We start from the raw sequence: 24,065 nt of genomic DNA, 5'->3' as shown, positions 1-24,065 counted from the left end.
ATTTTACCTTCTTTTTAGGGCTGTATATGAGTTCAGGCCTGCTCTAAAAACATTATTAAGATGCACTGTGCTGCTGAGCCCTGCTCTTATCTCAGGGTAAAAACCCTGATGTGTGAAATAGTTGCAGATGAGAAAGAAGTTTGTGTCTATATTTGAAACATAAAATGTGGCCTTTATATAAAATGAACTGGAGGAAAAGTTGGGGAAAATGATTGAAGCGTGGCTTCTAACATTTCTGAAATGTTGGGAGCCACACTGAAACTTAATTTGGACATCGCTCTTGAAATTCTTCTGATCAGAATTACACTCTTTCCCTCTCACACTGTATTAGTTAGCATGTTGGCAAGGTTAAAATGAAATTTGAAAGTTGCACTTGGTGGCTTAGTATAATTTATCATAATTTATTGTCATTAAACCGAAAAAAATGTGAGTTTTTCAGCAATTAATCATCTCACGATTATGTGTACTCTAATTAGCTCTGTTCCTTGTTTAACAGCTTTGGGACCAAGTCATTATTTTGCAAGTCACAAGTAAGTCTCAGGTCTTTACACTCAAGTCCCAAATCCTAAACTTTGAGTTTCAAGTCCTAAACGAGTCATAATGTGCTCTTCACTAACTATATGCTGAATATGTGCAATAACAACAAATAACAACAATAACCATTGTCATATGTGGTGACACTGGAAAATTTGGCAGCTAAAGTTTGCTCCTTTTTGGTTGTGGATTTGGAATTAGGACAGGAGCTAGTATCATATCACTTTGCTCCCATTCCACTGCATGCTTTTGTTTGCATTTTCTTGAATGGGAAAATGGTCTTAGACTTTTGGACCACAGTGTAAAGTGTATCAGCAAATATCCCGCTCACGATTTTTTTAAAGCTTTAACGTGTCTTAAAAAAGGCCATGCCTAAATGAGACTCAGAGGTTGTCGGAGACGTCAAACGAACACGAGAACTGATCTACTCACCAGTCCGCCTTTAGAGCCTTGTTAGGTTTAAACTTGCACTTTTGCAAACTATTTCTAACTTTCTAGGAGGAAAGACTTTTGTAGAGGGGTACTGTAAATCAAACTATAAGTATGTATCTTAAACTTTTGTTTCACAGAGTTTATTTTCTGCAATAATCCAAAAACCAATGGAAAAATCCCACTGGCTTTGTGTCAAGGAAACCAGGCTGATGCTAACATCCAGGTTGGTCGATAAAAATACTTGGATTGCAACACTCTATAGTGAAGGGATTTAAATTGTGATTTGCTCATCCCCGCAAAGCCACTAACCAGCTTTGCAGATTTTATCTTATCCAACCTCATACTGTTACTGGTTCTTTTTCAATACCAGTAAACCAATAAATTCAATAATATCTCACAGGAAAGAAATCTAAAATAAAAATCAAAATACTGAGTGCAGTTTAGAAAGAATGAAGAACACCCCCAAAATGCTGGACCCCACAGGTTTACAAGCCAGTTTGAGCGTTAAGACTTGGTCTTAGGGTTCAGGTTAGAATTAGGTCTCGGTTAGGGTTAGGATAAGGGGCTAGCAGTAGAGTTAGGGATACAATTATGATCGTTAGGGGCAAAGGAATGCCTTATGTCAATGACAGGTCCCAACAAATATAGTAAAACCAGGATGTGTGTGTGCGCGTTCTACTGGGAGGGGAGGACAGAGAAGCTGCACATCCATAAATGATGAAATAGACAATCAATATGTGGTTGTCAGTGTTGATATTGTCGTGGGCTGGATTTGGAAACACTGCTTTTTAATCTTAAGGCTTGGTGTAAGTTATCAAGTATTTTGAAGTCAAATCACGAGTCACAGGTGCAAGTGTTGATTTTATCAAGTTGAGTCTAAAATCATTTAATTTATGACTCGAGTCTGACCAGGTCATGAGACTCGAGTCCCAGTGTTTAACATATGGTTGGTTACCAAACAACTTTATGAAACTTTCATACAAACAGAGCAAAAAATTCAGATTTTATTTGTTTCATATGGAAATACAACAAATGTCTTTCTGTTCTGATCAAGTTTTATTCATATTTGAAGATTTATCTGATCAATTCAAGGTGACCTTCATCTGTAACAGACTAGACGTGCACCGATACATCAGCAATAGTATAGATGTCTTCATTTCTTATTGTGCTTTCCAAAGCACGTTTAGCACACATGAGGACACGCACATACACATGCACACTTATGTCCCATTGATCCATCATTATGATACTGTTGGAGCTTGTAATAAAAAGTGAGGCTTTTTCTCTTCAAACCTTATCTCTATTAACATATATGGCCAATATTTTCCTTATTAAACTGCTCCTTCCTCTTGTGATGTGTTAAACCTTACATGACTGTTGTATCAGAGGGAATGAAAACCCCAAAATGAGATGAAAGCTCATAAAACATCTTGCCTCACCACTACTGGTCTGTTTCTGCTGTGCCATCTGTCCATTTATTTCTGTCATGAACAGAGGAGTACAGAACAAAGCAGAGCTGTGCAGCCTGCAGACCTTGGCTGACCTGGGCCCAGTTTCTGATGTTTAAGCACTAAGACTATAAAAGTTTCCTAGATAAAGCAGATTTTAGCTCTCGTGAACAACAACAGAGCAGAACGTTTACACATGGCCTGCAGTGCAGTATGGTCAAAAAGGACTGAGGAGAAAGAAGGTGTCATCATATAGATTTAACCTAGAATAGAATGAGAGCAAAAACAACAACACCCTCATTCATCTGCACTAAATGCGAAAGTCAGTGCATTTGAAAATAATGATTCTTGAAAACAACCAGTTTTCAACCAGTGCAACATGAACAGGAAATAGCGTGAAAAATGTTCTGTGTGACACGTGTTTTCTCCTGAACCATCACAGGACATAAAAGATTTGCTGTGTTTGCTTCCTCACAGAGGACGGAGGCTGTGATCAGCTTATTTCAAAGCAGATTTTAAATTGTAACATCCACTGAAACTTTCGTCACCATCCATCCAGACCCGGCCTGTCAATGTTGTCACACTGATCAGTCTCCCTGGGAAGTCTTCATCCAGAAAGCCTGTGACCATTTCCCTGATGGTATGTCATGGGGGACACTGCAAGAGTACCAGGGCCATTGATGCAAGCCATTTGGACCTTATACAACCAGAGTGAGAGTTGTGTCTGTATTCTTGACAGAAGCATATTCTCATTTGGCATCTGGCTCCACCAGGGACTGATTCCATTTGTGATTTTCTCAGACAGAATCAAGACACCAATATGTAGTTCTGTTTATATATATGCTGCATCTCGGACAGAATATTAGCCATCATAGCCATCTTATCATTTTTATGCTGACAATATTTAGTTGCACTGCTGTTTTAAAACTGATGAGAGTAAAGAATTGTTGATTTTAAATGAATGTTTGGATGCCATCGAGATTTTGCTGGCTGATTGCTGCCTTCGATTAAAGGCAGATAAAACAGAAGCTCTTGCAATTGCTCTTGAGAATGTAATCCCAAACATCAAGCAGTATATGGGGTCGTTAAGTGTTTATGCTCAGCATAACCATCAAAATTCAGGTGTGGTCTTTGACCAATTCCTGTGTTTTGATAATCATGTCAACCAGTTTATGTGCTCATGTTTTTTCCAGTTAAAGAACATTGCCAAATTGGTTGAGATGGAAATGATTATTCATGATTATATTTCCTTGTTTGTGATTATTGTAACACTTTTTTTTACCTGTTTTAATCAAACCTTTTTGAACCGTCTCCAAAATGCAGCTGCCGGGCTTTTGACTAGAAACAACAGATCATACATCATGACAATTTTATCCTCTCTGCACTGGCTTCTAATCAAATTCTGCATACATTAGTACTGATGATAACCTTTAGTGCCTTGCATGGTTATACATCCCAATATATGGCTGACTTCCCCCTCTCTTTTCTGGCCAATCAGGCCCTTAGGTCCACTGAACAAATATTACTGGCTATCCCTCAAACTCACTATAAAACCTGAGGTGACCATGCTTTCCAAGCTGTGGCACCCGATTTATGGAATACCCTCCCCTTATCCTTGTGGTCCCTTGATTGCTGTGAATCTAGGGACCTATCTTTATGAAGCAGCTGAAAACATTTTAATTCACACAGGCTTTTGGTTAGCCTGTCTGAATACCTGCTCCATTTTATTTTATTGCATTTTATTGTCATATTTCTTCATCTGTGTTTGGAACGTCTGTGCTTTTTATTGGTGGAAAGCACTTTGTGACTTTGTATCTGCGAAAGGTGCAACACAAATAAACTACTAACTTACTTACTTACAATATGGGGGCTTCGGGACTGCATTTTTTGCGAATGACGTTTTTCAGCTGGCATCTTCCATTGTGCACTGTGAGTCTGCTGGACTGCTACCTTTGGGTTTGGAATGAGTCACTGCCCCAGGGGAAGGAGGTTCAAGCATTTTAGGGTCTTTTTCATGAGTAAGTGTAAGATTGTTGCAATGACTGCAGAAATTTGGACGCTGTACTGGATTGTCATGGTGAAAAAGAAGCTGAGCCTGAAGATGAAGCTCTCATATTCTAAACAGGTTGATCGATCCAAACGTCATCTATGGTCATGTGAATTTTCCTTCACAGGATGATTTTACCCTTAGAGACAGGGTGATTAACTCAGGCATTTAGAACGGGCTTGAAGTAAAACAGCTGCTCCTTCACTCTGAAAGGAGTCTGCTAAGGTCGACCAGGCAGCTGATACAGATACCTCCTGGATGCCTTCCTGAGGAGGTGGGCACTTTCACCTAGGAGAACACCACAGGACAGACCCAGAATACAGTAAAAGGATTTCATATCCCATCTGGCCCGGGAACACCTCGAGATAGCCTTGGAACAGCTAAAGGATGTAGCTTAGTAGAAGGACATATAGGCTATCTTTCTTAGCTTGTTGGCACTGTGACCCTGACCTGAATAAGTGGCAGAAAATGGATGGATGGATGCTTCTAAACAATAATAGGTGATAATGACTTTTGTCACTTTTAGTGACAGAGAAATACAATAACCAATGAAAAATGGGAAATGTATGCCAATAATTATTTTGTGTGAACTCTAAAAATTGGCAAAAAAAATACATGATGAAAGTAAATTTGATGGTGTAGAGACACAGTTTTTATGTGACCTCATGACGCTGGCTGAGTCCTGGGTTTTATAGTAAATATTTTAAACTTACAAACTGTGGGAGGTTTGTTAACTTGAGTATATTTTCCGCTGAATATTGGGAAATACAAAATGAAGCAGATGGTAGTTGTTAAGAATATTGCTTCGTCAGATAGAGTAGATTGCACAGTAGATTTTTAGTAACAACAAATACAATCCCATGAACCAATCAACCAACTCCCTATCCAACTCAGTTAAACAGAGCAGAACAGATAGAATGTGACACGCTGTAAAACCCATATCTGCAATTACTAGTCTCCACACCATCCCTCTCTCATCTGAAAAGAAAACATAATTTAAGTTTTTCAAACAGCTACACTCTGGGGAACTTCTACAATGGCTCAGAGTGAAGAACAGACCTCGGGGACTGATGCAGCAGTTTTATGTTTGTTTATCTATGCCATGCTTTATCGCAGTTTACATCACATTGTTGCAGTGGTATTTCACTTTGGTTGCCTGCAGCACACAAACGGCTGCAAATATTGGCCGTCTGCACGGATGACATCGCTTTTAATTTGAAATCAGTGTGTAAAAATCGCATTGCATTTCTCACACGCACATAATCTATGTAGGTGTGGAATCCAGGTTTGATTGTTTTCTTTATTTATAGCTGATATTTTGTGCATTTTCTATAACTGATAGCAACTCTCCCTCCCACGCACAAGTGTGTCCATACTATCTGACTCCCTTGTGAAGACTGTTACAAACATGTACACTCTACATTACAACGCAAATTTCCACAATGAAACCAAGATAAAAACTTGAGTCAGTGTGTGGAATTGATAAAAGTTTCAATTTACTCCTGGTGACGACTGCCTGGATGATCGGGTCAATCAGGTACTTGACACAATTTGCAGGAAAAACCAGACTGAACAGAGATCACCTACTACTCAAACCTCAATCATCTGTCTCTCCCTCTATGTGTCCCTCTCTGTTTCTCTCCCCCCATCTCTCCCACTCTCTCAGTGCCCCATTAGTGCTGTGAACAGCCGTCAGGGATGCCCGGGGCTGCTGGGTAAAACACTGAACAGAGCTGACAGGAGAGAGGGAGGAGAGGGCAAGAGAAGAAATGTAGCAATGAATGCTGAGAGAGGAGGGATGCAAACTGAATGGCCATGAGAACGTGCCATGAAATGTATCAGCAGCACAAACACAGACACACTGTACAGTATGCACTGTATCTATAGGTGGAGATACACAGTTCGAGTTCTCTGGGACATTTTGGGGATCTGAATGTACTTTCTCTGCAACTTTTTCCACCTAGAACCCCTTGACTTTTTTTTCAATCTTTACTCAGTCAACTCACTCAGACTTCTTTAAATTTACAAAGAGAGTTAGACATGTCACAAAGAGTTTTGACCGTGTGGGTCTGCTTTTTTGAGACAAATTTGGCTTTTCCTTTTCTCTCTTCCGCTGCTTTAACTTCTTTACTTTCCTTTTGAATTGTTGTTACTTGCTTCTCTCTAAACCTCTGTATTCACATCCCCTTCCTCCTCCTCCTCCTCATCATCATTACCATTACAAACAACTCTTTCCTCAAAAAAAAAAAAAATTGTTTATATGCAACCAAACTGTATTAGTGAATATATTTTGTAGTTCACATAATGCTGCCTGGATTATGTTTTTTTTTTAAATAAAAAGGAAAAGTTCATGATGGACATATCTGCAAACTGTTTAAATGTTCAAACATGAAAATACAGTACATGCAACGTTTGCTATCACATACTTAATCTCTTTTCCCTGCAGTGTCCACTCTTGGGTACTTAAGCATAGTTAATGTTTTAATGTTTTATTGATATGTTTAGGTCACTTAAAGCACTTAAATGAACTGCAAACCAAACACTTAAAGTCAAACACACTTACTTTAAACTGGGATGTAATGAATGTAACTTCTTAATTATTTGACCAGAGCCACAGTGTTTCTCTGATCTTCGTGTTGTGGTAGCTCTGAGAGGTGTGTTTTGCTGCCCTCTCTGGTTAGACGTTTCAAAATGTGTTAGACTTGTAACGATACCCAGCAGTGATGTCACAGCTTACTGCCACAGTTTGACACCACTGCAGCGAGGCGACAAGTTTAAGCAGTACTGGTCGGCAAAATAAAGATTTTCACCTGCTGTTATATAGCCATGTTTTTATGATTGAGTCCCTGTTTTCTTTAGTGCTAGCAAATGAAAAAAAACTAATAATACAAACAATGTAAACAATGCAGGTTCCAGATTTTTAATAGTCTTTGTAAATGTTCTATGAGGATGAAATGCTTTCAACACCTTCGTTAGACCTCAAGGACAGGCACAATGCATTCTGGTGAAAAACACTGAATGCAAACCCAATTTCTGTTGTTTTCAAAAAAAAAAAACGTCACATTCCTTAAGTTAAAAAACTTAAGGAAGCCAAAAGAAAAGACAGTAAACATAATCCTGACAGTAATAACTCTTCAAAATTAGACTTGGCAAAACAAATTAACACTATATAAACACATTTCACAGGAGAAGAGGTTGCTAATTAAGACCACCAAGATCATTTTTTGTCCATGTCTGTGTCTATGTAAACATGCTAGTACTGGTATATATGCATGTGTTTGACAGAAAATAGACTTCTTACATAACTATTCATTTCTTATTTCATATCTCCAGATATCTCATCTCCTGTTGAAGCAAAATACCTTTATTTTATTGTCTTTAAAACAATTCAAAATGTTCAAAATGAATTGTGTCTTAAATATCAGAGTCCAGCTCAACTGTAAGAGGAAACCTTACTGAGTACAGTCCTACACATGCTGTGTGTGTAGCTGCAGCAGAGAGTAGATTAACAGGGCTGGCTGTGAACTAATGGGGCCTGACAGTCTCCTGCTCCAAGCTCTTAAGGGAATACCTCTCCTTACTTCTTCTCTCCATGAAGTCCAAGTTAATCTCATCTTTCCAGATCTGTCCAGATCCTCCAGATCTGATCTTATTCATCTGTTTCTGTAAGGCCTTGATGTCAGTGATCCATCTGTGGTCAGAAGGACAGTCATTTGCCACATCCTTACACATTAAGATAAAATCTTTCACATGCTTCAACTGACTCTCTAAGTCAGCTAAGATTTTAAACATCTTGAATCCCATGACTTACATGAAATAAAAGACAGATAAAGGAGAAGAACAGATACCGGATCACAATAAATGAGATGTCGTCTGCAGCAGAAACTCAGAGGGACTGACGTAATAAAGACCACATGATTAAAAAGAGGTTTGACAACCTTCAGATTAATGAGGCTATTTTGAAAGCTTCCTGGGAGGAATGAGGGTCCCGCTGTCCCATGAGTCAATCATGCAATTAGTCATGCGACTTTACATTGTTGACACTTCAGTCTGTGCTCATTTGCAAGATTTAAAGGACAGTGCTATTCAGTCTAATAGGAATACAATACATGTCATATGGCTAACATTATCTTTCATCACTGATAAGACCTGGTCACAACACAAACGGTGAAATTAATCAGTGTGTTTTCCTCACAGAGCTAGCAGTCTGATGTAGCGAGCCAACTAACATGCTAGCATATTCCTGGCAAGCTAACCACCAACAGTATCTTTCCTACAACTATTTCTCTTTTGTGAAACACTTACTACTTCAACAGAGGAGGTTAGATAAAAGTGGATGTTTAAGCTAATAGGCTACAACTTGACTAGCTTGAACTCTCCAGCCCTCCAGTCAGTATCAAAAAAAAATTGCTAATGGTCATTGGTGCTAATTTTGCATGTGAAACTTCCTCAAAATTTAACTTGATGGAAAAAATTTAGCAGATTTATTAGCAAACCCACTGGTTGCGTGGTTCCATTGGAATAAAATGATTAGTCATGAAAAGACTTTTAATGCACTGTTTCTGAAAAGGGGAAGTAACCTGCATATGAATATCTTTAACTTATGAAGGACATATAGAGCCTTTATGGGAGGAAGAGAGGAAATGACACATCAGCATTGATGCAAGAACATATGTTAATAATACCTGGCTGTGTTTCCATGTGCATGTATTTGCATGCTAATGAGCAATACTTACATGCATATTTGATGTGTAATCGCCCAATCCAACTTATTCACCTTTGAACATTAATCTTTTTCACTGATACTGCTTCAAATGCAAATGTCATTTTTGCCGCTCGCTGACTTTCAAGATTGAAAAAAAGAAAAAAGACTGGAATATGAAATAATTAAATAAGCGCAACTGAAATTTTTGTCTAACAGGTTCCTTCTCCCCCTTTGGCCTTTTGCGTCCTCCAACATGAAAGACTTCCATTTCACCCATGAAAGATCAACAATTTGAGAGAGATAGCTTACTCATTTTCCATTACGTAGTTCAACATTCAGTGCAGACAGCTCACCTTTCCCATCAAAGGGGAAGGGGAGGGGTCAAAGCACACAGTCACCTTTGACAAAAATCTGGTCAGTAATGAGTTTGCACATAAGGACAAACTGTCAGAGACTCAACTCTCTCAGCACTAAAGACAGACGCTGCACTGGCTAACCGAGAAGTAAAAACAGTGCTGGCTCGCAGACAGACACAAACAGAAAGAGGCTGATAATACATATAGTATAGTGGCCACCACAGCTGCAGAAGTACCCTTGAGTAAGTCCAAGATGCACTGTAATTCCAAGTGTGTAATAGCAGGGTGAAAAACAAGTTTTATTTTCCAAGCTGACAAGCAGAGAATAATTTCCTTACTTATTTATGATCAACATATTGAATGTTTATTCAGCTGCTGCCTCACTTTACCTTTATTGATGTAGACACAGTGGTTTCATGTTCCATTAGCATCTGAAAACTGCTGTTATTCCATCCAATGTTCCATTTCTGAGTTGGTGTGGTGTTTAATAAAAACAGAAGAAATGAAATAATAGATCTTCTATAGGTATATATGATGTTTACTAAATTAATAGGTGCTGTTGCTGTTTATGTGGATATGCAGTGAAAGCTGGGGTGTATATGTGAAAATGGAGAGCTGTGGAACAGATTGTGAACCCACTGCTCGTGCTGCTGAGCTGACGTGAGTGAGTGGTGGGATCTCTAAATGCTGCGTCTTCTGCCCCAGCACATTTATTCTTGATGTGATGTCGGGACTGCAGGTGTGAAGGGGCAGACACAGATGAAAGAGGGGCAAAACTTCTACTAGTGAATCCATTTTCTTGAGAGGATAGAGGGTGACTTTTGGTGATATTTTTTAAATATATATTTTAAATATTTAATATTTTGAGTTTGCAATAATTCACAGTTTTCTTTGCATTTAATTCTCAGCAAAATCTTGAGAAAGAAGGGCTCTGCACACACAGGGTCAATGTAATTATTAACAAAAAAAATGTTTTTAGTGTTTGGTCATGCATCAATATGCCAAAAGACAGAAATGACAGAAAGAATATTTCAAAACTTTTTTATAATATCATTTGTAGTCTACTACTACCACACAAAGTCTCAATGACAGCATGTCTAATGTAGCTGGTAGTTATTGTGGGAAGACTAAGAGCTTATAGCAATGCTACCATGTATAAAATTATCAAAATTTAAGGTGAAATTACTCAGCCTTTATATCCTACACTCAAAGTACTGCATAGTGCTTCAATGGAAACAAAATGCTGAAGCTCCAACTGTTCATCAAAGGGTGGTTTGTGTGTGCAGTATGTGCAGCTGTACTACTGCAGGCCATTTACAGAAATGACAAAAATATGGGGACACTAAATGTACTACCTGGTCACCAAGGGACCAACTTACATTTGTTACATTCTGGTGAAGAGATGTAGCTGATACATGATGAACGAAATAACCTGTTTCGTATTTTATGACTAGTATGAAAACCAGAAAAATAATGCTTCAGCATGCTCACACTGACCATTTTTGTTTATATTTCTACATTTAGCATTAGTATTGTGTGTACTATGGTTGCTATCTTGAGCATGTAAGCATGCTAACTGTGCAGAACACAAACTAAAGCTGAGGTTGATGAGAATGTCAGTTTTGTAAGTATTTGGTCATAAATGAAAGTTTTGGACATTTATCAGTAATTTTGATGTGATGACAGCGCTACATGAAAAGTCAGGGGATCACTGAAGTCATGTCATTGCAATCCATCCAACAGTTCTATAATCTATATATTCTATAATCTAAATATTTCACGTAAAAACAAAAATGTCAACCTCAAGGTGGCGTGAGATAGAAATTCAGGAAACCCCCTGAATAGGTGGGTACCATGAATACTTGTCAGATTTCATGACAAACCATCTAGGTTTTTGTTGGGATGTAAAATTGATTTGACTGGACCAAAGTGGTGAACCAACCTACTAACAGACAGACCCACAGTACACTCCCTACAGCCATGACTCTAGCATGGCTACAGTTATTCCACAAGCTTTCGTTCCTTCCCCCAGGGTGCAGGTATCCCTGGATGGGAATCACTGAAATAGAGCACACCTGTGCTTTTTCATGCAAGCACACATGGGAAGTGCAGTTCAAGGTTGAAGTACTTAGGAAGCTTCACACAACTGCACATACTGCACATGCGCACCACCCGAACATAGTCTGAGTGGCCACTGCACATTGCACACTGAGGTCAGGGATGAACCTTCATCATACAACTGTAACTTTACTTTTTCATGTATTTGATCACTTGACCCGAGAAGACATTGTTTCCTTCAATGTTGTTATGTTCAAATAAATACTACTATGACTTCTATTACTGCTACTAATGATAGCCTTTTCATCCATAATAACTTTTCAGAAGATGATGCCATCCATAACCTTTCTCCTTACCTCTAACGCTGTCTCCCTCCTCCAGTTCACTTCATTATAGAGGGATCATACACTGAGTGAGAAGGGGAATAAGCTTTTCATATTGAGAAAAAACAACTTATTATGTTTTTATTTGTGATGCAACCTGATATCAAAATCAAGAGGGGGTGGGGCAATAAAAATGATTAAACTACTGCAGTTAAACGCCTGTTGTGAAAACACTTCTCCTCAGTGGAAAATAAGCTTTGTATTTTCATTCTAACTCAAAGCTCTGAGGGTAAACTCTGAATCATGTATGGTGCTTCCATAAAATTTCTCTTTTTGTGTTACACCACATTTGCTCTCCAAGTAACTTTTACAGAGATGTTCATAGTTAATTGTTAATGGGAACATTGTTTCTTCAAGAGCTTTAAAAAGCAGCACCCTCACACCTGCAGCACATTTTCTTGGCTCAGGGTTGGATAGCTGATGTATGATTCATATGAATCATATGAGATGCAATTTAAAAATCAGGAGACATTCTTGAGGGCACAGCCCCCCTCTGGAGACATGTACCTCATTAATGATCCCTTCTGCACTTTGCAATGCAGATACGATTCTGCAAAAAAAAAAAAAAAAAAAAAAAAAAAAAGGTATAATGAACGATTTTTTTGTGTCAAGCCTTCTGCAGGAGACAACGAAGCTTGGAGTTTACCGTGGAAGCAGTGAATTCACACACCGCATTGTTAAAACTGTGTTGTAATCATGTCACACTGCCTCCCGCAGCATGAAGGGCCTCTTCATCTCTCCCTTGCACACACACTTAACCTAACAGTGCCAGACCTCACAGACAAGCGAGGGCCGAGTAAACATGTGAAATAGAATTCTAATTTGAGAGGTTTTTACCCAGGAGTCCTCGCCACAGGCTTCCCACTGACACTATGATGAATGGCTTTGTGTTCCCTAGATGTGGTCGTCTACGTGCATGTGTGTGATTGTGTGTGTGTGTGTAGCAAGGTTCAAAGGGACAGAGGTTGTCACCCCTCGGAAAAAAACACCGCCACCCCCCCATTAAGCTGCCTGTAGGTAATTAAACCTAGTTCTGAAGAGCGGCCGGGCTATTATTTATTTACTTGTTTGTCTCAGATGATACATGAGAAGAGAGAAAATAAGAAATAAGAGGGAGGCTTGGGATGGATTCTGCTAAGCATGGCATATTCAGGGCCATGCTCCCATTTAATGGAATAAGAGAATGAAAAGAAATCATGCACTTTCATATGTTACAGTGTGTGTGTATGTGTGTTGTGTCTGCAATTCTAATGGTATACACACAAGTCCTGCTGGTGTGTTAGCAATGAATTTTGGACATTGATAAACTGTATCAAATCTGTGACTCACTGTTGTCCTGCTAAACTATGGTGATGGCTGTGACTTCAGGCTGAATCAGAAACACATTTGGCTTGTGGGCTTGACTGTGGCAAAGAAACTGCTAACGTAGTGCTGTAAACCCAATCTTTGTTCAGGAATCAGACTCTGGGCCAGGTCCTTCTGAGAAATTGTCTCTCTACTGTATGTCAACAAGAGGGATGAATCAGAAGAAGACTGACTCTTGGCAAACAAATCTGAGTTGAAAAATGAAAAGGATGATTATCTGAGCAACAACAAATTGTTAATGTTGTCAGCTCATTCTTCCCTACTGAAATCAATTCTGTGTATTTGTACCAAGTGTATACTGTGTATACATCATTCAGAAAGTAAGCCTACAAGCAAAGGTGCCAATTTATGTTTCTGTCAGTGTGCAGCCCTACGCCCAAAATAAAGCTCCTACAAAAACCACAGCCTACATGACTTGTTGCTGTAGTCAAATGCAAACATTTCAGTACTGTAGGATATTAACTGTGATGACAGGGACACACACACACACACACACATACTTGTACTTCTATCTTTGTGAGGACACTCATTGACATAATCCATTCCCTAGCCCCTTACCCTAACCTTAACCATCACAACTGAGTGCCTAACCCCAACCCTGACCCTAACCTAACCTAAACCTAATTCTAACCATAACTCTAAAACCAAGTCTTAACCCTCAAAATGTGATTTGAAGGTGTCTCAAAAAGTGAGGACCGGCCAAAACGTCCTCACTCGTTAGTAAAATACTTTTTTTGGTCCTTACTATGTAGCAAGTACAAGTACACACACACACACACACAGAGGGATTGGAGATGAAAGGTTTAACTAATGATACACAACCTGAAATGCAGGGATAACACTATGCTGTGCACGTGCAGTGTGCCCTGGGTCAGCTGGAGAGCGGTAAATATTAGATGGGGTCAATCAGACGGGCGCTCTGTGACTGGTGGTTAAAGTTAAGGGCAGGGGCCTGACGGTGAAACATACACAGCAGCTTAGTCTCTACAGCTGATCCAACCTAACACCACCCTGGAGTTTGTTATCAAATCAATGTAAATTTGACCCGCTCCCACATGTTGGTGCTCGGCATTCTCTTTGGGAGCTCAGACCTGAAAGCAGTTTTGACGCCTACAGGAATCGTGTTGCAAAATGTACAATTCATGCATATTAATGCGATTTAGTGTATGTTATCTTATTTTGATTAAAGCCTCTTTCATACTGTATTATATAGAAAATGGTTCATGTAGCTAACTAACTGTGCATTCTGATTGAAATTGATGAAAACGTCAAAGTGACCAAAAGTCGTGTCAACAAAGTCCAGGCAACTTAATGGGAATGAGCGATGGCGCAGTTTGGCAGCGACCAATTGTAATGAAGAAGTGCTCCACTCTAGAGAAGAAGAGCGAATTCTTCTTCTCTCACCACTTTCAGTCTAAATGTACAGTAAAACATTTTCCATTCTTCATTTTAGTAATTTTCACCCACTGTTCCTGCAGACGACTTCAGGTTCTGAGAAATTCAGGCTCATGCACACAAAGCATGTTTAAGATCTACCCAAAGATTTTGAATGAGGACTGTTTCAAAAGCGTCAGCATGTGTCTCTGGAAGTAGTAGTAATAGTAGCAGTAGTAATTTTGAAGTTTGCTCTGGATCAATGTCTTGTTGTAGGAGCCAGCCTCTTTCACAACTTTCTATAGCATTGTATGTCGGCCTATGTATTCAACAGGCTCAGTCACTTGAATGTGGCTTAGTGCATATTAATTTTTCATGCACAGGTTCAGTCACAAATACAGAAGGTTTCAGTTCTCAGTTAAAAGTAACTGTTGTATCTGATATGACATTTTGATATTTTTAATATACATGTAACATTAAAATATATGGGAACAATACCGAAGTGGTAATTATCATGTATGACATTTGTCTACACAAAGGTCTGGTTTGATAAACATGGATATCAAAACATTTGATGAGACATAAAGATTCTATTCCCAGGTAATTGGATGAGTATGATCCCATTCTCCAATCACAACCCTTACCAGAGCCGAGCCCATCAACCAAAGGTCACGGTGCTGCCAGGGACATTTTCTCTTTCTTATTGACTTTTTTATTGACTTTTGTGAGATTACATAATAGTGAACAGCGAACACAGTGAAAATAACACAAGAGCCGATCATCATCAAAACCATTAATGTAAGCTCTACAAAAAGCTTACATTAAACCCTGGAGGCCAACATAAGATTGTCTCATCAATTCACTGGTTTTAATTCCTCTGAGCATCTCAGACTGAAGCTGAAAGAAAGATAAACCCCCCAAAAAAATAGTAGATTCATTATTGTGACCCCAGACTGTTAATATGGTCTGATTACTTGAAACATGCCTGCACTGTAGGCAACCATAAGGGACATCAGCTCAGGTACTGTATATACCAAAGTGTTCCTTGGTGGCTCAGCTGAAGTGTGTGTTTAATGCACAGCTCCCATGGTAAACCATTACTGTGTCTGCTGTAAGACACAGCTCCCACCCTGGGGAGAGCTGCAACCAATTAAAAGAAACCTTGACTGGGAGTTGGTCTCAGGGAGGAGTACCCGGCAGTCTGTCACAGGTGGACATGGGGGCCGTGTTGGGTTTCAGCACATATGTGTGTACTTTCTGAAGAGAGCTTTAAAGAGAGAGATTATTGTGTCAGAGTGTTTGCACATGGGATCTTCTGCTACATCTGTGCCAGCTGTGCAGAGAAAAGGAGCGTGATCAGGGTGGGTGTAGATGGAAGGTGTTGATGGGAGGTGTTGGGGAAGTTCATGAAATGGGACATCAACTTCAAGCTCCTGTCACTGTTATTTATAAATAGCTCACTCTGTGCATTTTCAAGGCTGATGTACCTGTCACTAGCTGTGTGACAGTGAGAAATGAGCTCCACTCACCTCTGTGTTTCATTTACTGGACAAACCCTCTTTCACTGCCATTTGAAGTTTCATAGTTGAATTATATTGGTTTTGTGGCCAGTTAAAGCTAATGTTTCAGCATTATTGACCACGGGTCTTCTGCGAAATTTTTTTTGAGTAGAGGCTACTTCCCCATTTTTAGGTTGACAACCAACAGGACACTCAGAAAAAAAGGTGTAGAACTAATTGTAAACATTACTCAAACACAAAAGTTGACTATTCACCAAACCTCACTTCTGAACAGTGGAGAGTTTAGCAATCAAAGCTCGACACAGCAGGTCTGTCGAGCCTTGGTGCACTTGGGGCTGTGGTATTATTGACACTCTGCATTTAAAGATTTTAAAAGGGTCATGTCTTTTTTTCAGCCTTTCCAAAACCAAAGACACAAGGGCAATATTGTAAAGCATGGATTAAACAGTGTGTATACTGCTGTAACCTAAGCTGTAATCGTTAGCATGTTGAGCTAACTACCCTACTACCCACAATATAACCAAGGCCAAGAAGCACATCTTTAGTAGTAAATATTTAGTAATTTATGGAGTTACAGGTTACGTAAAATGTTAGGACCATTCATGACGACACATCCACTCTTTGCAAAACAAATTGGTTCATCCTCAGCCTAAAAGTCTTTTCTCTTGTAACGCTAATAGTCAAGTGTTTGAAAAGCCAAGCAAAAAGGTTAGGTTATAAAGTTCAAATGGTGATCTTACATTTGTCCTTGTAATGCTAACTAGACCTACACTGCAATACAAGAACAATGCTGTTTTTCTTAGTCTTTTGGCACAATGTCACATGTGTAGCCATCAAGTACAAATCTAAGACCCCTTTTTCAAAGTTCTCCTTTTGAAATGAGTTAGTTGGAAACTTAAAAAGCCATCTGAAGACAGCATTTCATACCAGCTCATGGAGTTAAACAGGTGAAATAGGTAGCTAGCTACAGCTGGGATCTGAAAATCAACATTTGCCCACTAGAAATTGGAAACCTGCTTTTGCCTGCATTTTTTTTTTTTTTTTGGTCTGATTTTTTTTAAACATAACTAAAGATTCTCAGTCGTTAATCTGCTGCCATTTACAATGTTAACTGCACATGTTTAGTGTAAGAATGGAAACCTTGTAATTAAGCAACGAAGGAAGGTGGGGCTTAGTGAATGGTAAATTCTTTACTTCTAAATACTGTATAACCAGGAGTTGAGTTTGTAACGTATTCACAGTGGGAAAACAAGCTAAATTAACAAAGATGTCATATGCTGATTAGTGCAGGGGATTTTTGTTTGTTGATGGACAATAATGCTATGCACAAAGACACAGAGAAGCTAATAACACCCAGGAAAAATAAATCATTTTCTAAAATTGGCACTGACGATGAGAGCGCCAGTATTTACTTATTTATTTTTTGTAAACTAATCAATAGAAAGGACACAAGTATAGATTTTTTAGAATAAGCTGTATTAGTATATAGAAACTGGGACACAGCTACAGTCTGTGCAGTACGGAGTGCTGCTGTTTGCCAGCTTGCACATGGTCACCATTTCAGAATAAAGGTAGGGTGGAGGGGACTAAATCAGCTGGTCCCCCCCAAGGCTGCTATCAGCACAAACTTACAACTAAAATATATTATCTGACTTCTCATTCCCTGCACCTCACATCTATCATGCATCAAATTCCCTCAAGACCAGCAGCAACTGCTCTCTTTAAGTGAAACATTTGTTTTTCTTCATCCAGATGGCTGGTATTGGTGGATTGCTAGCAGGTGATCAATATCAGTGGATATCAATATACCGTAGATGGACCGTCAGCAACATGATGAAACATATTAACATGCACACTTTGATGATCCATTGGCCTGTGCTGCTTGATGATGGCATCCTGGTCTCGTGGGGTCATGTTTCTGTTAATATCATTTATCAAACACTTTCAAACATCCATATTGACTTAATCTCAAGTCAAGTGATCAATTTCGTTCCAGGGGCCTAATATCTTTCAGGTTTTCCTATGTGCCTCGCACAAAACTTATTGATTAAAACCTAGCAGGTTTGGTTGATGTTTAGCATTAGGCTTGTAATAAAGTAACAGTAAAGGTGCACAACAGTCATGTCATGTTGGTGATTCTCTATACACCAGTAAACTTGTAGTGGTACAAAAGTTATGTTTGCTCCCTAAAGCATGTGTCATGTGCTTGTGAAAACGTAGCATATTTTACCCTAAAGGGACCAGCTCAAAAACATGAGCCAGAAAATAAACACAAAAGAAAAGCCTTTTGTTAATATCAAACAATATCTTATTTGAAATAGAAAAAATTTTTCATCATCACAAATTACCAGACACACTGCTTGTGCACTGACAGCCTGATGCACTGTCTGGCTCTGGTTGAAGGGACCAATCAAAAGATATCAAAGTACAAGTCTCTCAATAATATTCCACCTATTCAATGTCTTCCCTGTAATGGCTTCCTTTGCTTTCACAAGCTGAGAATATTTTAACAGACACATCACTCCAGTAAGGGCACTCTCCATTTGCAACTAAAGTGGCCATATGCACTCAATCTTAATTATGCAATAATCCAATCAGCCAATCGTGTGCCAGCAGTGCACTGGATAAAATCATGCTATTAGAGGTGAGGTTGGAGATAACAGAAAGGCTATGGTAATTGAACCTTGAGGTGGATGTGCTACAACAGCACATTGGGTTCCCCTCCTGTCAGCCAAGAACAGAAATCTGAGACAGCAGTGGACACAGAATCACCAAAACTGGACAGTTGAAGACTGGAAAAACGTAGCCAGGTCTGATGAATCTGGGTTTCTACTGAAGCAGACGGTCGGGTCAGAATTTGGTGTCAGCAGCATGAATCTATTGATGCAACCTGCCTAGTGTTAACAGTCCAGGGGATTATTTTCTTGACACAATTTGGGTCCCTTAATACCAGTCAGTCATGGTTTGAATGCCACAGCCGGTCTATTGTTGCTGACCATGTGCTTCCTTTATGGCAAGAATTTACCGTCTTTCAATGGCTACTTCCAGGATGATAATGCACCATGTTACAAAGCAAAAGTCGTCTCAAACCGGTTCCATGAACATGACAGTTCAGTGTAATGCAGTGGCCTCCCCAGTCACCAGATCTGAATCCAGTAGACCACCTTTGGGATGTGGTAGAACAGGAGATTGGCAGGATGAATGAGCAGCTGACAAATGTGCAGAAATGATGTGATGCAATCATGTCAACATGGAGCAGAGTCTCAGAGGAAGATTTCTTGTGTACATCTTGTGTAATTCAAAGAACAAATAAGAGGCTGCACAAAGGAAGGCTCCACCCAATATTACTATGGTGTTCCTAATGAAGCGCTCTGTGAGTGTGATTGTGTCTTTATTGCAGTGTAACATTTTAAATAAAGAATTAGGACCAGATCAGCTCTAACTGTAAGAAGTATCTCAGAGAATTTGTGTTCTTTGCACTTGTAGCCCTGAGAAGATTAGTGAAGACTTTGTAGAATTAGCTGTATTAGTATTTATTGTGAAACTGGGACACAGCTACAGTCTGTGCAGTACAAAGTGCTGCTGTTTGCCAGCTTGCACATGGTCACCATTTCAGAATAAAGGTAGGGTGGAGGGGACTAAATCAGCTGGTCCCCCCCGAGGCTGCTATCAGTGCAAAAATACAACTAAAATATATTATCTGACTTCTCATTCCCTGCACCTCACATCTATCATGCATCAAATTCCCTCAAGACCAGCAGCAACTGCTCCCTTTAAGTGAAACATTGGATTTCTTCATCCAGATGGCTGGTATTGGTGGATTGCTAGGAGGTGATCAATATCAGTGGATATCAATATACTGTAGATGGGCCGTCAGCAACATGAAACACATACACATACGCACTTTGATGATTCATTGACAGTGGCAGTTCTTAACATGATTATTACAGTCTGGCACACTTCAAACAAGACAAACACATTTTAAATTGTTATATATACCCTGACCCGTCTTGGTGACACACCATTGACCTGATGTGCAAATGAGCGAGAGAAAACCTTTGCAATTTTTTTTTAATTTAATTTTTTTTGTATGCGCCTGTACTGCTCCCCAACAAGATGCCACCCTGGGCAGCTCAATGTTGTCCATATCTAAATCTGCCATTTTTCATTGAGTCATGTTGCCTGTTCCAAAATTTGGATGTTTATCCAGTTTATCAAGCACTGATGTGGAGACGAAGGAAGACTAGTCTGATGAAACAAAAAGCTCCCTGTCCCTGCCAGACTTCAGACCCTGCTGTATTTCTGCACATGAGGAGACTCAAGAGACCGAATCATGAACACTGCGGGTGTATTGTTTGGAATAAGGTGACCGTGACCCAAAAACAGAAGTAGGCCTGTACTCTCCTCTCTGTCTGTGTTCCTGTGTCACAGTCTCACAACTATTTCTCTTACACACCATCGGTTTGTCAAATCGGGGCCAAAATCTACCTACCTACCTATCTGTCTGTCTGTCTGTCTGGTTCCCTTCTTCTAAGGTTTTGCATCATTATCCTGCTGTTGGATGAACTCCTGACCAACCAGTCTGTCTTCCTTTGTTATTTGCCTTTTATTGTTACCTTTCCTACAGTCTGAGAGCACAGAGGAGAGTTCTGTGCTGCTCTAAGGCCAGAGTTGTCCCAAACTAGGGGGCTTACCCGCTTCAATTCAAACTGTAGTGTGGCCAACAAGAAACAGGAGCCCAGCTTTGGTCCTGAGGAGTTCAGCATTTATTTTCTGACAAGCAGCCAAAACTGTGCTTCCATAGCCCTGCTACTGACAGCTACAGCTACAGCGACTAACTCTGACACCTGGAACACACTGGATGAATGGTGTGTGTGCTGCGGCTGCTGTTGCTGATCTGTTGCAGAAAAACATGCGAGTGTTCACACCGGCTGTGTGTCTGCTGCGTCACTGCTGCTGCCAGCTCTGTCTGTTTACATAGAGTTTGCAGGATACTTGAATGTTGGATTTCTCTTAATTTTTAACTAATTTCTGATTTATTTTTGATAGACAGTGTCTCTAAAATGCCCCTGTCTCCACATGCAGCTGCTGAAACGGTTAAATGGTTAAAAACATATACATTTATATTTTGCGTGTCTATGGCATGTTCAGATTCAGCTTAGACATAGTGACTATAGTGGAAGGTGTCAATTATATATAATATATAATATATAAAATATTGTATATTATATATTATAGATTACAATGCATCCAGTGTGTTCCCAGCCAAAGGGAACACAGTGGATCGGGTGTCATAGCTGTCGTTACCCATCCGCTGCAGAAAAACACGTTATGTGTTCACATCAGCTGTGTGTCTGTCTACATAGAGAATGCAGGATACTTGAATAATTGATACAGCTTAGGCCATGGTTGATATTTTGTTTGATAGGTTGTCATGTTGACATATTGACATCACAACACTGCAAACTGAAGAAGTAAACTCTAATCAGGACAAGTTACACAGTAAAGCTGCGACATGGAAACATGTGACACCCTTATTTCAGAGATGAAACAATAGGTGAGTGTGTTTAAATCCTGGTGTTCTGATGCAAACTTTTTCTCATACCCAAAATAACAGAGAAAAACCCAGCAATAAATTGGACAGGAAGTCTCTTCTCAGACAGAGCTTGATTGACTGGAACTCCAAAGAAGAGAGAGCAGCACAGTCATAGCTCTGATGCAGCCTTTTAATTAAAAAAGCTGTGAATCAATCAAATCGATCAATCAATCAATCAATCACATCTATGAAACATCAGCATGTTAATTTGCTTAAAAGTGTTCCCTCAAGTCAGTCGCTCCCTATCCACCTCTAACTTAATCACACACAAACACACATGCAGAGCCACACACAGTCATGCACTCGAAGAACCCCATTTACATTATTGGCTTGCAGAGGTGGTGGTAGGCAGCTTTTAATTTACATCAAAATGTGTAGAAAAGTGTGGAGCAGAGAGCAGTCATCCCCTCAGCCTGCCTCTCATTCAAAATGACAGCGAGTGTGCACAGGAAGTGTGTTTTCACGCTGAATGTCATCATCCACCAATCTCCAGAGTATGTCACCTCTTCACACACAATGATGCCACCGTGAATCTGGCTGAGGAATGTCAAGTATTAATATTTCAGCAATCTATGTGATTTTTCAAGGTATACCATCTCTCCTCAGCTCAGCTGTTTTTCTCTCGCTCACTTTTCTCAGAATAATATACAGGTGGAATAAGGTGATTATTTCCCCTTCTTTCCTTCCCTCCTCCCTGTTTTTGCCCACTTTTCCTGTCAACCTTTCCTTCTCTCCCCATGATGATGGCCATTGAGGTGATGTGTTTGTCATTGCAAATGGTTTTCCTTGATTGATGGTGCTTTTGATTGGAGCAAGATGACCTCGCTTAGCATGGAGAGGCTTTGTTGTTTCTGTATAAATCACAGTGAAAAATGTCTCAAAAAACAAAGAAGAAATTATCACAATCCACGTATGTGCACAATCCAGGCCCTGTTCAGTCTCCCTTTGTTTGCTTCCCAAGTTCATCTGCATATGATGTCTCTGACTGTGCATTGGATACAATCAATGAGTAAGTAATTGACATCTGTTACAGTTATTGCTATTTTTTTTGTTTAGTGGTGAACAAATGTTTTGATGCTCTTACATGGTTAAATAAATAAAAATGAAATAAATAATTGTACCAGGTCATGATTCTTAAAAACACATTTCAATACAAATGTAAAGTAATTTTTTTAGATTGTGTAAGAGGAGATAATATAAAGAAAGACAGATGGAAGAAGAGAGACAGATGGGTTAAGAGACGTGGATGGAGAGGAAGTCTCTATAGGTGGACTAAACTCTGCTGAATTTCTCCTCATTTCTCTTCTTTGACTTTGTCATCTTTTTAGGTTTTGTCCCAGAGAGGGATAGGACAAACATTGCTAAGCATACCTATTTTTTGCTGAGGAGTTTTATGTTTTTTTCTCTGAAATCTTGATCCATGTACTTACAGAGATGCCAATAGAGATGCCAAAAAGAGAATCCAATAACTTAAGCCCCTTTGCTCTGACAAATTCACATTCTCATTAATATACCAAGATCACTGTCTAGGTGAGGACTCGTCTTCCCTCTCTGGGATTCTTTCTACCAAAAACACCTCACTATCAGTGTACATTGCCTCTTAGGTTAAAACCTAAAATCACTTATGGTCAAACCCTGATTTTATCACTGCAACATTGTCTGACAAAATCAGAAAACACATAAATTAAAGACTGAGCTGTGTTTTCAGCTGTATATGCATCTAAAATGATCACTCAGAGAAAGTTAGAAACGACAGAATATCTGTCTTATTTTGTCGGCGTCCATCTGGGATCCACAGTAGTGGATTACTATGTGTTTGATATGAAATATTAACCTCAACTCCAGAACCTTACAGATTTTCAGCAGAGACAGGTGTTTCATTTCTAATTCCTCTGTTTGATATGTAGAATTGGTCATAGCAGTATTTTAGTACGAAGCTTTGTTTTCAGTCGCTCCTGTTTGCAGTGTTAAAGTTACTGCATTACATGTTAATACAAACTCAACACTTCCTGTAACAATTTACAATGTAAAGTCCTCTAGTGTTTTAGTGGACAGAAACCCTTTATTTCTTAACAGGGCTTTTACTGCTGTGCTGCAGTAAGCGTATCGTCTCATTTTCAGTTGCTGGTGTTTCTGTTGTTTACATGCTATTCAGGTCTGTCGTTTCTTAAGCAGTTACCAATGACTTTTCTCCCTCCCTCACACTCTCTCTGCTTGGTGTGTCTTATGTTTGGTTATTTATCTGCC

At 39.4% G+C, this 24,065-nt stretch overlaps 1 long non-coding RNA gene across 1 annotated transcript in view; it reads right to left on the bottom strand.

Annotated features, from left to right (window-relative positions):
* Positions 1-7,875: 7,875 nt before the first annotated feature.
* Positions 7,876-24,065, bottom strand: part of LOC139628630 (uncharacterized) — a 175,479-nt gene continuing 159,289 nt past the window's right edge. The window contains exon 5 of the long non-coding RNA XR_011692832.1: positions 7,876-8,152. This is a non-coding gene — a long non-coding RNA (uncharacterized lncRNA). The remainder of the gene's footprint in view (positions 8,153-24,065) is intronic.

This window comes from Trachinotus anak, unplaced genomic scaffold, assembly GCF_046630095.1.
Source record: "Trachinotus anak isolate AG129_WGS33_773 ecotype Australia unplaced genomic scaffold, CSIRO_AGI_Tana_v1 ptg000012l, whole genome shotgun sequence".
Lineage (NCBI taxonomy): Eukaryota > Metazoa > Chordata > Actinopteri > Carangiformes > Carangidae > Trachinotus > Trachinotus anak.
This window is presented reverse-complemented; position numbering and strand designations above follow the sequence as displayed.